This window comes from Hemibagrus wyckioides, linkage group LG13 (genome assembly GCF_019097595.1).
Source record: "Hemibagrus wyckioides isolate EC202008001 linkage group LG13, SWU_Hwy_1.0, whole genome shotgun sequence".
Taxonomy (NCBI): domain Eukaryota; kingdom Metazoa; phylum Chordata; class Actinopteri; order Siluriformes; family Bagridae; genus Hemibagrus; species Hemibagrus wyckioides.
Genome location: NC_080722.1, coordinates 25138666 through 25151760, shown reverse-complemented (window position 1 = coordinate 25151760; position 13095 = coordinate 25138666).

Sequence of the window (13095 nt, the reverse complement as noted above, 5' to 3'; positions counted from 1 at the left end):
TTTGTTTTCTTCACCTGACTGGAGAAAATTCAGTCGTTGGATAATTGGTGATAATAAGACCTGCCAGACTGATGTATGACCGGTCCAGTGCAAGACAGAAGGAAGGTCATGAAGGTAGTGAGGCATTTATGGCATTTGGCAGATACCCTTTTCCAGAGCGCCTTACATTTTTATCTCATTTAATAAAATTGAGGGTTAAGGGCCTTGCTCAGGGGCCCAGCAGTGGTAGCTGGGTGTACCTGGGATTTGAACTCACAACTTTGCAATCAGTAGTCCTTTACACCTTTACTACTAAACTAAATCCTTGAATATTGTCTTATATATATCCATCCATCTTCTTACACAGGCTCACAGGGAACCTGGAGTCTATCCCAGGGGACTTGGGGCACAAGGCAAGGGACACTATGGGCATGGTGCCAACCCCCTGCAGGGCACAATTGCATACACATTCACACCCAAATTATAATCAGCCAATCAGCTTATAATGCATGTCTTTGGACTGGGGGAGGAAACCAGGGTACCTGGAGGAAACTCCTAAAACATGGGGATAACAAGCAAACTCACACACCAGGTGGATGCAGGATTCAAACCCCAAGGCAAACATGTGAGGAAAATATGCTAACCAGTAAGCCACCATGCTAACTCCTAGCTAACATCTATCATGTTCATTTTGAAAAACAAAAACATATGCTAAATGGTGAGTTACTGAATTATAATTATAGTGGCATATATTTGTCAGGTTTGGGATCTGCTAACAAAATAATAAAAACAGAAAGGAATGTTTCTAACATCTTGTGGAATTATATATACTGTATGTTGATGGCACAAGTCATACCAATGAAATACTTCCCAATGCAGTCGTACCCAAAGGACTGGTACTGAAAGGAGTGGTACACAGTGGAATGGTACCCAAAGCAGTTGTATCAGTGAAATAGTATCAGTGAAGTGGTACCAGTGAAATAGTACCAGTGGAGTAGTACTAGTGGAGTAGTACAAGTGAAGTAGTACCAGTGAAGTGGTACCCAGTGGAACAGTAGCAGTGGAGTGGTACCAGTGGAGTAGTACCAGTGAAGTAGTACTAGTTGAGTGGTACCAGTGAAGTAGTACCAGTGGAGTGGTACCAGTGAAATAGTACCAGGGAAGTGGTACCAGTGAAGTAGTACCAGTAGAGTGGTACCAGTGGAGTAGCACCAGTAGAGTAGTACCAGTGGCGTAGTACAAGTGAAGTAGTACCAGTGGAGTGGTACCAGTGGAGTAGCACCAGTAGAGTAGTACCAGTGGAGTAGTACAAGTGAAGTAGTACCAGTGGAGTGGTACCCAGTGGAATAGTACCAGTGGAGAAGTAGCAGTGGAGTAGTACCAGTGGAGTAGTACCAGTGGAATAGTACCAGTGGAGTAGTACAAGTGAAGTAGTACCAGTGGAGTGGTACCCAGTGGAATAGTACCAGTGGAGTGGTACCAGTGGAGTGGTACCCAGTGGAATAGTACCAGTGGAGTGGTACCAGTGGAGTAGTACCAGTGGAGTGGTACCAGTGGAATAGTACCAGTGGAGTAGTACCAGTGAAGTAGTACCACTGAAGTGGTACCCAGTGGAGAGGTACCACTGGAGTGTTACCCAGTGTGTTTTTTTACTGGTATATTCTGAAGCGTTTCTGCTAACCATGGTTGTTAAACATGATTGAATTATCCTAGCCTTCCCTTCAGCTTAAACCAGTCTCACTATGACAAACACTCCTCTGGTATCTCTGGCTTCCAGTTTACTACCAAGGTTTAGCCACTGGTTTAACTTTAGCAGTGCAATGACCTGATATTCACACAAGCTGCAGTGGCTACTTCTCTGCTCAAAGAAACTGTATTACTGTCTGATGTGTAAGGCCTGAACAATGACCTTGAATGGTCCAGTGTTTTAGATTGCAGACAATTTGTGCTTTGGTTTAAAGATAACACAGAGGCTTCACACTACACCAGATGTTCTGTTTTGAACAGCGAGCAAAAAGATACACATGCAGCATATAAAACTCCTCTGATCACATAGTCCAGGGTTGATTTGGCTGAAATCCTACATGCAACATGTGTATTGCTACATCGGCTAGAATGTTTAAGAAGCCAGCTGAGGTTTTTGTGTGAGAAAAGAGACATCATAAATTAAAACTGCTGACAAGATCTCAATCAACTCTCCGTGGAACTGAGATCATAAAATAACGCACAGCAGTTCTGTGAATAATGCTGACAATCTTTATGAGTCTGTGCTATCGGGCATGTCTGCTGTGATTAGCAGTTGCTAGCTTGCTGATAATTTCACATTTCTTATCTCCTTTACAACTTCTACTAATGGACTCGGTTTATTGATACTTGGTTTATTGATAACTGATTAATTTGAGTAAGTAAATGAATTAACATGTGCCAGCATCAGCATTGCTAAAGGATCATTGGAAGATATTTATGCATGCTTTGTACTTTATTGCTCAGCGTTATCACCTCTTATGAAACATCATAGTGCAATCTGGGAGATGTTATGAGATGAAAAGACACAGTGATATGCTGTATCTTTTTCAAACAATTCCACCAGAATTTCCAACCATCTGGACAATTTGCTCCTTCAGCATTCATTGATACAGTTTTGATGTAAAAAAGCACTATTTTAAAGAAAGCCTCTATAGTTCTATAGGTTCTGTAAGTCAGTAAACACACATATCTGAAGTGAACTATAGCATAGTCCTTTTATTTGTAGCTGTTATGGCTTTGAAGACTTAGAGCTATTTTATGTACACTATATTGCCAAATATTTTGGGACGTCTGCCTTTACATGATCCTGAATGTAATATGGAGTTGTCCCGCCCTTTGCAGCTAGAACAGCTTCAACTCTTCTGGGAAAGCTTTCCACAAGGTTTAGGAGTGTGTTTATGGGAATTTTTGACCATTCCTCTAGAAGTGTATTTGTGAGGTCAGGCACTGATGTTGGACGAGAAGGTCTGTCTCACAGTCTCCGCTCTAATTCATCCCAAAGGTGTTCTATGGGGTTGAGGTCAGGACTCTGTGAAGTTCCTCCACACCAAACTCACTCATCCATGTCTTTATGGAGCTTGCTTTGTGCACTGGTGTGCAGTCATGTTGGAACAGGAAGTGGCAATTCCCATAATGTTACCACAAAGTTGGGATCATGAAATTGTCCAAAATGTCTTGGTATGAAGCTGAAGCATTAAGAGGTCCTTTCACTGGAACTAAGAGGCCGAGCCCAAACCCTTTAAAAACAACACCTGAATTCAATTATTTGGAGGGTGTCCCTATACGCCAATATAGCGTATATTTAATTTGATGGTGTACAAGAAAGTTGATGAGGTTGATTATGTCCAAAACGTTCCTCAGGCATATCAGTTCAAACTTACATATAAAAGGAAGAATTGCTGTGATTTTGCTATGTGTATGTTGTTCGCATGTTCTTCCTGTGTTTTGGGGTTTCCTCCAGTTTTCCTCCAGTTATTTCCAGAGTCCACTGGAATAGGCTTCATGTTCCCTACAACCATCTGTAGGGTAAATGGTACAGAAAATGAATGCTTTCAACCCCCTATTACAGAAATGCATTCAGGGAACCGTAGAGAAAAAACAGCATCTAACGGAAACAAATTAATGTAGGATTCTCAAAACGCTGATACCAAAGAAAAATGCTAATAATATCTGGTGCTCTAATATCATCCATTTAAGTCATTTGTGGCAAACAACTGCTCTTATGTGCTTCAGGACCTGAGGTTCAGAAGTCAATTATCTAAAGCAGAGATATAAAAAAAAGAGTTTAGTGATTAATAATTCTAATTATAGAGGCTAACTGATTCAATTGGTCTGTTCAATTAAAGAGAACATTCTAGACATTTTCCATGTTTACATGTGCAAGACTCCAGGCTTCCTGGGAATGTTTTCATTGTCTTTCTTCCTAGAAAAAGAAACATTTCCTGCTATTACCAATCAATTAGAAACCCTGTCACAGCCCTGACCTATTCGGTGCCCTTTATGAAACGTTAATTTAGTATTTCTTCAGGCATCATTCTTGCAGTGCAGAACTGCATTTGACAGATGCTCTATAAAACAGAGTTCAAAGTTAAGAACAAGAGAATGTACAACCAGAAGCAGGGGTCAGTGTTGATACTGTGCTCTAGTCATCTTCTTTCTTCAACACCACTGTATTTCTGGGTACTATTACATTTTAAACCACATCGACTTTATTTATTGATTTACAAACACACAAAAAATTGCACTCTTAACCATCAGCAAATACAAAAATGTAAATATTTTATTAGAAAGACAGAAAAAATGTAAATCAACAAAAACCATCCTGATGTTTCCTGAGGCAAAGCTAAAAAAAAAAATTATATAAGTATATATACAACTTACAACTGAGCTGGTTTTCAACTGGCTTTGTTTGTATTTATTTATTTATTTATTTATTTCCTCTCATTTATTTCCTCTCATTTACTTCTTCTCATTTACTCTATTAATTAAAGACCAGCAAAATATACACAAATCAGCAATAACATTCTAGTCACTCAGGGGTAAGGTGAACAACATTGATTAATCTCAATACAATGGCACCTGTCAGAGTGTCTGATATATTAGGCAGCAAAGTGAATAGTCAGTTCTCAAAGTTGATGTCTTGGAAGCAGGAGAAATGGGTAAGTGTAAGAATATGAGTGACTTTCATTGTGATGGCTAGATGACTGGGACAGAGCATCTTCAAAACAGCATGTCGTTTGGAGTGTTCCCGGGATGCAGTGGTTAGCACCTTCCAAAAGAAAGGACAACCGAACTGGCAACAGAGTCATTGGCACCCAGAGCTAAAGTGCATGGGGAGCCATTTGGTCCGATCTCACATGTAAAATGTTACCTTAAGTCCTAGCATTCTGCAGCCCAACTTCACCCCTACAGGTATTCCCCAAAGGCATTGGCCTCTTTCAGCAGACTAATGCTTCCTGCCACACTACAAAAATTATTTAGGAATGGTTTGAGGAACATGACAAAAGTTCAAGGCTTCCAAATTCCCCAGATCTCAATTTGATCGAGTATCTGTGGGATTTGCTGGACAAAGAAAGTCTGATCCATGGAGGTCCCACCTAACAACTTAAAGGACTTGAAGGAACTGCTGCTGACGTCTTGGTACCAGATACCACAGAGGTCTTGTCTCAAGGGGTCAGAGCTGTTTAGGCAGCACATGTGGGTCCTACACTATATATCAGTGTACTTTCAGCAGGAAGACAATGTCACTGTGAACAGGACAAAATTGTTAAAAATAAGGTAAATCAGTCCAAATACTAGCATGACAAAAAAACATTATATAACTTAAAATATCCATTGTTCTATCCATTTCCTTCCTAATATAATCAGTCAAATTGTCTAATATGTCCATAGCTATTAATTTGAATGTTTACTTTAAAAGTCATGACCTTTTGAGGGGTTTTTTGGCATGAGAAGCTGAGTTATGTTTTGTAAAACTGGCTACTATTTTTACCAGAGGAAGAGACTGCTAATTATGTTTACTTTTCACGAGCAGATAGACCCCATTAGGAGTGGTAGCATGGGCATCAGAGCTTCCACATCATGACAAACCAGAACTTTTTCCACTTTTTGTGTAGTAAAGTAAAAGAGATATGGAATTGTAGCTCAGCAGAAAAAACTTGGCTAGGTTTGCATCCAAGCATCATGAGCTGCATAATCAGTATTTAGTTGCACCAAACAAGTTATTGGAACGGCCCCAGGTCCTACACACTGTGGGAACTCCCAAAAATGAAGTCATCTAAAAAGCAGTGAACATATGGGCAATCGCTTGGAGGTTCCTTTGTGAGCTGGCAAGAAGTCATAAAATCTTCTTTGGTTACAATACTTTCATGCCAATTTTTCACATAAACATAAATCTTTTTTTTTTTTCTTTTGACACCTGATTACATGGGAAGTTTGCTAGCTATCCACTCTTAATGACTAAACCTTGATGGCAAAGATAAATAGATTATTGTTCTGTAAATGCATGAAGAGTACCTACAACCACTATATTAAAAAAAAAAAAGAAGGAAAGAAAGGAAGAAAGAAAAGGAAAATTCCAGTGCCACTGAAAATCATATTCATATAAGGTCATGAGCAACTGACCTATTATAGGATTGACTGGAAAGATGAATTGCCACTGGGAGGGCAGTCTCCTTGTGAAATCTGTACAAGGCCTATAGTGACACCCAGGTACCAGCAGCATAGACTCACCAGAGCCACATTATGCCCATGTGGAGGAGATGCTCCTTGCAAAGTGGCATGTCTTGGTATGTCCAGTTTGCCTGTAGGCCATGGTGATGATGTCCATCACCCAGTGGGCGGTGGGCAGTGGGCAATACAAAGAAATGCTCACCTAGTTCAACCTAATGAAAATTTACCAGGTCTGTCAATCAGTTGAGTAGGTCGTATGTCTTTGGGCAGAAAGCATGGGTTCAATCACAAGATCACTCAGGGGTCATCTATGATCACTGGCAAAATGGTGAAAAGTCTTGAATGAAGAAATTTCTCATTCTTCTGGGGCACATAAGGAGAGGACTTAACATGAGGGTGAGATTTCACCAGGCTCTTGGTGGATCGTAGCAGATAAATACCCTCTCTTCAGACACTTTGTGACAGGCTTATGAGATGCCATCCATCGTACTGTCTCTGATGACATATATCATTAGCATACACTGGGACCTACAGTTCCTCCAGGGGCTAGTAGTAGAGTTAGTACTCGAGGAACTAGGCAGGTAGACATTCATGAGCATTCTCTAAGTCAACCTGCCTGAGTCCAAATGTAGAACTGAGTGGAAATCTTAATTCTGATGTAAATTTAACAGGGACTGTTATTGTCTAGACCCTGAACTCCATTTTGAGGTTAATAACAGAACTGAAGTTTGTACCCCTGAGGCCAGTGCCTGCTAGGGGCCAGACTACTTTTAGGGCTTGTACAAGGCAAAAATATTGTAGGAGCTAATATAGAGTGTACAGCTATAGCAAATTACATATTAGTTTATGAAACATTTGCCCTTCTTTCCAGGGCTTCTGGAGATAGTAACCCTGGCAAACAGGGTAGGCTTCACTGGGTTGATTTATATTCTTCCACATTGGTGAGAACTACCCTATGCCCAGTGTCCCACTGCCAGAGTGAGGTTCCAATCAGTAATGTCAAAATGCTTGGATTAGATGGGAGTAGTCCCTAACAAATTGACAATATTTGGATGAGATCCTAGAACATGGCATTTAGTGGCAGTGTGCCTATATTTTGTGTTTGAGCAACATACATCTGGATACTGTAAAGGATTTTGCAAGTGTTTTTTGCCTAAGCCAATCTGCTTGTAATATTAAGTCCAGGCATAGTAAAACACATGATCCATAACCTCTTATAAAGCTCTTACAGACATCTTTACATTTTGGCCACTCTTTTGCAAATAGAAGAGCACAGTGCCATGGTCAGCACATAAGCATTCTAATCCCAACTGGACTTCCGCAATTCAGATTTATTTCCAGATGGTGCTGAAGCTGGAGTAGAACATTGTGATGTTAGTTCACTCCCAGCCTGTTAATATCTCCCAGATGTAGCCACAGAAATAATAAATCAGGTCTTGGACACTAATGAGGACTGTGTTGAAGGTCCCAAGCTTCCACTGTGTGCAGTTTCAGTTCTTGGATCAGTGATTTCAGCTTGGACATGTCTAAAATGTTGGTTGGTTTATAGATAGAGACTGGGATCATTTTCTTGGCCTCTTACTCTGCTTACCAGACTTACATGCCTAGGATATCAGTGCCAAGGCAGCCGACACATAGTTGATGTTCGTCCCTGGGGCTTCGTTGCAGGGGATTTAGACTGCACTTGCACTTGCTGCACTAGTACTGAGAAACCGCACATGGTTGAGAGCTTGTATAGTGTAGCCCAGGTAATTTTAGCTTTTTGATCACATAATGAATCTAATGCTAATTTTTAGACAGCAGAGAGAAAACAAACCTGGCAGAGAGAATGAATAAGCCTGGCAGTTAGCAAAAGGAACCAGATCCAACCCTGAGGTGCTGTGTTAGCAATCCATCTAATGTAAGCTTGCCATAAGCACTGTTTTTACACCCCAGCAGCATTTAGCCACAGGCTTGCTGGTCAGCTTGACAGTCAGGTATGTGGAAGTATTAATCAGAAACACTGAAGGAAATCCTACCCAGCTGGAAGAATGGGGGGGTGCAGAGGAAAGTCTTATTTCTGCCCCACAGGTCTGACTAACATACTGTAGCAGGTTCAACAGCGTGCAGTAACAAGGGAGACACACTTAATCAAAGTTAGCCACGCTGAGTCACTGTTAGTCAGGAAACTGCCATGTGCTGTGGGATTGAGTGGAAGTGCCCCCTCTGTGGCAAAGATATGGGGAAATACAGCTTAAGACCCATGTATGCATGTTAGCAAAGCTAACCCTGCAAGCTCAGTGATGGAAAGTAAGTATCCCATATTTACAGAAGAAAATGAAATGGTTGCTGTGTGTCAATGGTATTTAAATATCATACAGTCTTTTAAGGATTTTGGCACAAAAACGTTCAGCTGATCTAAGGGCTAAAACAGAACTCACTTATTATTCAATAATAATTATATTAATCAAGCATCATCAATTATGTTTTGCATCTTAATCATTTTATGGTCAGTTATTTTCCTATATAACTTTGTTATGCTTTAATCAATAATTTATATCTTTATTTTAGTTCAATTGTATTTATAGGTCCAAAAGACGATAATGTCAGGATAATGTATTTGTTTGAGGTGATGGTCAGAGTGACATATGAGCTAATGTCTATTAATAGCATATGTCTAATGTGATAATGTACTGATCTCATGTAGTGACCCACACCAAAACTCTGCGACCCAAAGATATATGACGTCTGATATGTTTCATCTGACCAAATATGTCGAAAATAGTAACTGAGAGTAAGTATGGAGTGAGAAGGGGCAGGTTGATTGTCTGAACTGAGAAGAAAGATGAAATCATTTATGATGAAGAATTTATTCTTTAGTATTAATTTCCCTTTAATTTACTTCCCTTTAAGTATCTGACACAGTCATTTTGGTTATTTTTGACCAAAATAAGATTACAGTATATAGCATGGTTAACATGACTCAGCAGGTCTTGTGGCCTTGGGATATCATAACACGCCACTGGATTGTGTAAGAGATAAGGTTTAATACATTTCCATCAGTGATGAAAGGCTTGGCTCGAGTTCTTTGCCGGAATCAGACTAAATGAATGAATTTTCATATTTTAGCAAACTGCCTTGTCCTATTAGCGGAAATGAAAGGATTGTAGCAGACTGAGGATTTGGTTTCTATGGTTCTCCTGCAGTTATTAAATGCTACTACATCAAAAATGTTAGATGTGTGAGTTTATTAAAAGACTTTATTGCTCTGGATGGGTTAATCTGTTTTGTCATTTATTCTTGCTATTTCAAGCTGAAATCATTTCTGTGGGTCGCGTACAGTCTAGACTCACCATGGTTGAAAATAACACATCACACATCTGTCCATGCAAGATGAGACGCATCACTTTCCCTCAGTGTCAGCGGCAGACAGCGGGAGAACAAATACAGCCCAGCAGGAATATAATTATATCTGAGGAGAAAAAGGCACTAAAGATTTACGGCAATAACAATTGCGGTTGCTCTGATCAGCTCCTTTCTAAATTGTTTTTTTCATATTCAGCAAATATGAATAGACTGAAACTTATATTGTTGTATGTTTTCATGCCCTGCTAGCTAACACTATGAGAGTGTCTCTGAGAGGAATTTTCAAGTTGATGTCCATGATCCTGATAACAGAACAGAACAGTTAATGGCAGGTTTTACGATCGAGTTTATTAAACATTTAATTAAACAGTCCTTGGTCAGCAGTCAGTCGGTTAACGTGACTTTTGAAACGATTAGCTGCAGTACATCCTCCACAATGATAAGAAAGATTTTGTTCATCGGTCCCTTGCAGTGGTGGCACAGCTCACACATTAATTACCAGCGTTATCGTTAAAAATATCAGGAGATAACGCTATTCATGATTAGGTATTTACGACCCTTTCTAAAGCAGGTGGAAATGACTCGTTACTCATTAACTCTGTTATTACACCTCATAAACAAGTAAACTGTGCTTAATGAAAACTGTAACACAATTATTTCTTATCATAAAAACTATTAAAATCAATTAAACAATTAAACCCTATGAGATGATGTGTAAAGCTATGTTCACAAATACACCGATTTTATCACTGCATCTACTATAAAGTCGTGAGTAAGCATTTCTGCCATAGTGATAACGTTTCTCTATTCGGCTTGAGAGCAAAACAGTTTAATGGCTGCTAAAATGAAACATTTTATACACTATACTGGTAAAGGTTTTGGGACACCCCTCCAAATCAATGAATTCAGGTGTACTAATCACTTCCATGGCCACAGGTGTATAAAATCAAGCTCCTATGCATGCAGACTGCTTCTACAAACATTTGTGAAAGAATGGGTCGCTCTCAGGAGCTCAGTGAATTCCAGTGTGGTACTGTGATGTGCCACCTGTGCAACAAATCCAGTCATGAAATTTCCTCACTACTAAATATTCCACCGTCAACTGTTGGTGGTAATATAACAAAGTGGAAGCAATTGGGAAAAACACAAAGAGGTAGGTCATGTAAAATCACAGAGTGGGGTCAGCATATGCTGAGGAGCACAGTGTGCAGAAGTTGACAACTTTCTGCAGAGTCAATCGCTACAGACCTCCAAACTTTGTGTGGCCTTCAGATTAGCTCAAGAACAGTGCATAGAGAGCTTCATGGAATGCGTTTCCATGGGCGAGCAGCTGCATCTGAGCCTTACATCACCAAGTGCAATGCAAAGTATCAGATGCAGTGGTGTAAAGCATGTCGCCGCTGGACTCAGTGTTCTCTGGAGTGACCAATCACACTTCTCTGTCTGGCAATCTGATGGAAGAGTCTGGGTTTGGCCGTTGCCAGGAGAACGGTACTACCCTGCTAAACTGTGTCAAGTGTAAAGTTTGGTGGAGGGGGGATTATGGTGTGGGGTTGTTTTTCAGGGGTTGGGCTCGGCCCCTTAGTTCCAGTGAAAGGAACTCTTAATGCTTCAGCTTCATACCAAGACATTTTGGACAATTTCATGCTCTTTGTGGGAACAGTTTGGGGATGACCCCTTCCTGTTCCAACATGACTGCACACCAGTGACCAAAGCAAGGTCCATAAAGACATGGATGAGTGAGTTTGGTGTGGAGGAACTTGACTGGCCTGCACAGAGTCCTGACCTCAACCCCATAGAACACCTTTAGAGTGGAGACTGTGAGCCAGACCTTCTCGTCCAACATCAGTGCCTGACCTCACAAATGTGCTTCTAGAGGAATGGTCAAAAATTCCCATAAACACACTCCTAAACCTCGTGGAAAGCCTTTTCAGAAGAGTTGAAGCTGTTATAGCTGCAAAGGGTGGGACAACTCCATATTAAACACTACCGATTAAGAATGGGATGTCATTAAAGTTCATGTGCATGTAAAGATAGAGTTCCCAAAACTTTTGTCAGTATAGTGTATCATATACGAGATGAAGGAGAAACAGTGTGCACGCGTTGGCACAGATCACGTGATGCGGACACGCCCACATCTAGTCAGCAGTGCTTGTATCTGTAATAGCTATTTTCTCCCTCTGTACACCAGATTTAAAACTTTAAAAGTGTAAGAGACACTTTACTACTGGTTTAGATACATGTAAAAGACATTTTTAGGTCCAGAGTCTGTATAAACCTTCAGAAACTGTGGGTGGTTTTGATTTGATTGGTTTAAATTAATTGCGCATCTCTGGCGTTTTTTCCGTGAGTGCTCGGCCGTTTCCGTGGGTGCTCGGCCGTTTCCGTGGGTGCTCGGCCGTTTCCGTGGGTGCTCGGCCGTTTCCGTGGGTGCTCAATCGGCACCAATGTATAGTAACTTGCATTAGTAACTTGTTGAGGTTAACAAACAATTGACAATAAAAACAACTAAACAATTTTATGCATACTACCTATATTACATAAATAACTAGCATTATTGTTTTATTCCACATTCCTTTTTATATGCATGAAAAGTGCACATGGGAATGCTGAGAAAAGAAATAGAGCAAGTGTAAGAGTAAAGCTGCACGTTTTAAGGTATGTTTGTTAAGCGTTTTAAAATTTGTGGCGCCCCCTGGTGGCCCGCTTATAGCACAGCAGTCACTGAAACTTGTCAACAGTTGATTTGTTTCAATGAACCATTTAAGTGAACTAAGATTTGTTTTTTTTCTTTAAAGGCGGCACAGTGCTACAGAAGGTATCAATGCTGCTTCAACTTCCAGGGTCAGCAGTTAGAACATGATCCTGGGTTACTGTCCTACCAGAGCGTCTGTTCATTTTCTACTCATGTCCACTTGGTGTCCCTGGGGGTTCTAGAGTTTCTTTCCACCTCTCAAAAACATGCCAGTAGGTGGACTGTCTATGCTAAATTGCCCCAGGTGTGCACAAGAGTGTGGATAAGTGCATGCATATGGTGCCCCATGATGGTGCGTCCAAATCCAGGCGGTATTCCTGCATGGGCACACAGTGTTCCTGAAATGAAATCACAACCCTGACCAAGATGAATCAATTAATTGATTGATTGTTTAATTGATTAACTAAGTTTTATTTCATCTACACCCCCAAAATAGGTACCAATCTAACTGGTCCATCTATTTTCTAAAGAAATTATTCAAAATAATCGAATCTCCTTGAGGAAATTGAATCAGTGCAGTGAGTCGTTTATCACTGTGACTAGCGCCTGCCCTCTTGTGGCCACACGACAGAAGTACACCTCCAGCTTTAGATGCTCCTTTTTAAGTGAAAATTTCAGTATCAGAATTATTCAAAAACAACACAATTAATTGTTTTCCTTTTCAGCTACAGCCTATAAACAAAGTTCATAATTGTTTTTTATTTATTCCTCTTCCTATAGGCAGCATTCTCCTGTGAGTGAGGATGCAATTCCCTGTCAACATGTCCACACACGCCCTGTTTTCTGCCCTGAATATAAGTCTGCCCGTCCCCCGTTTA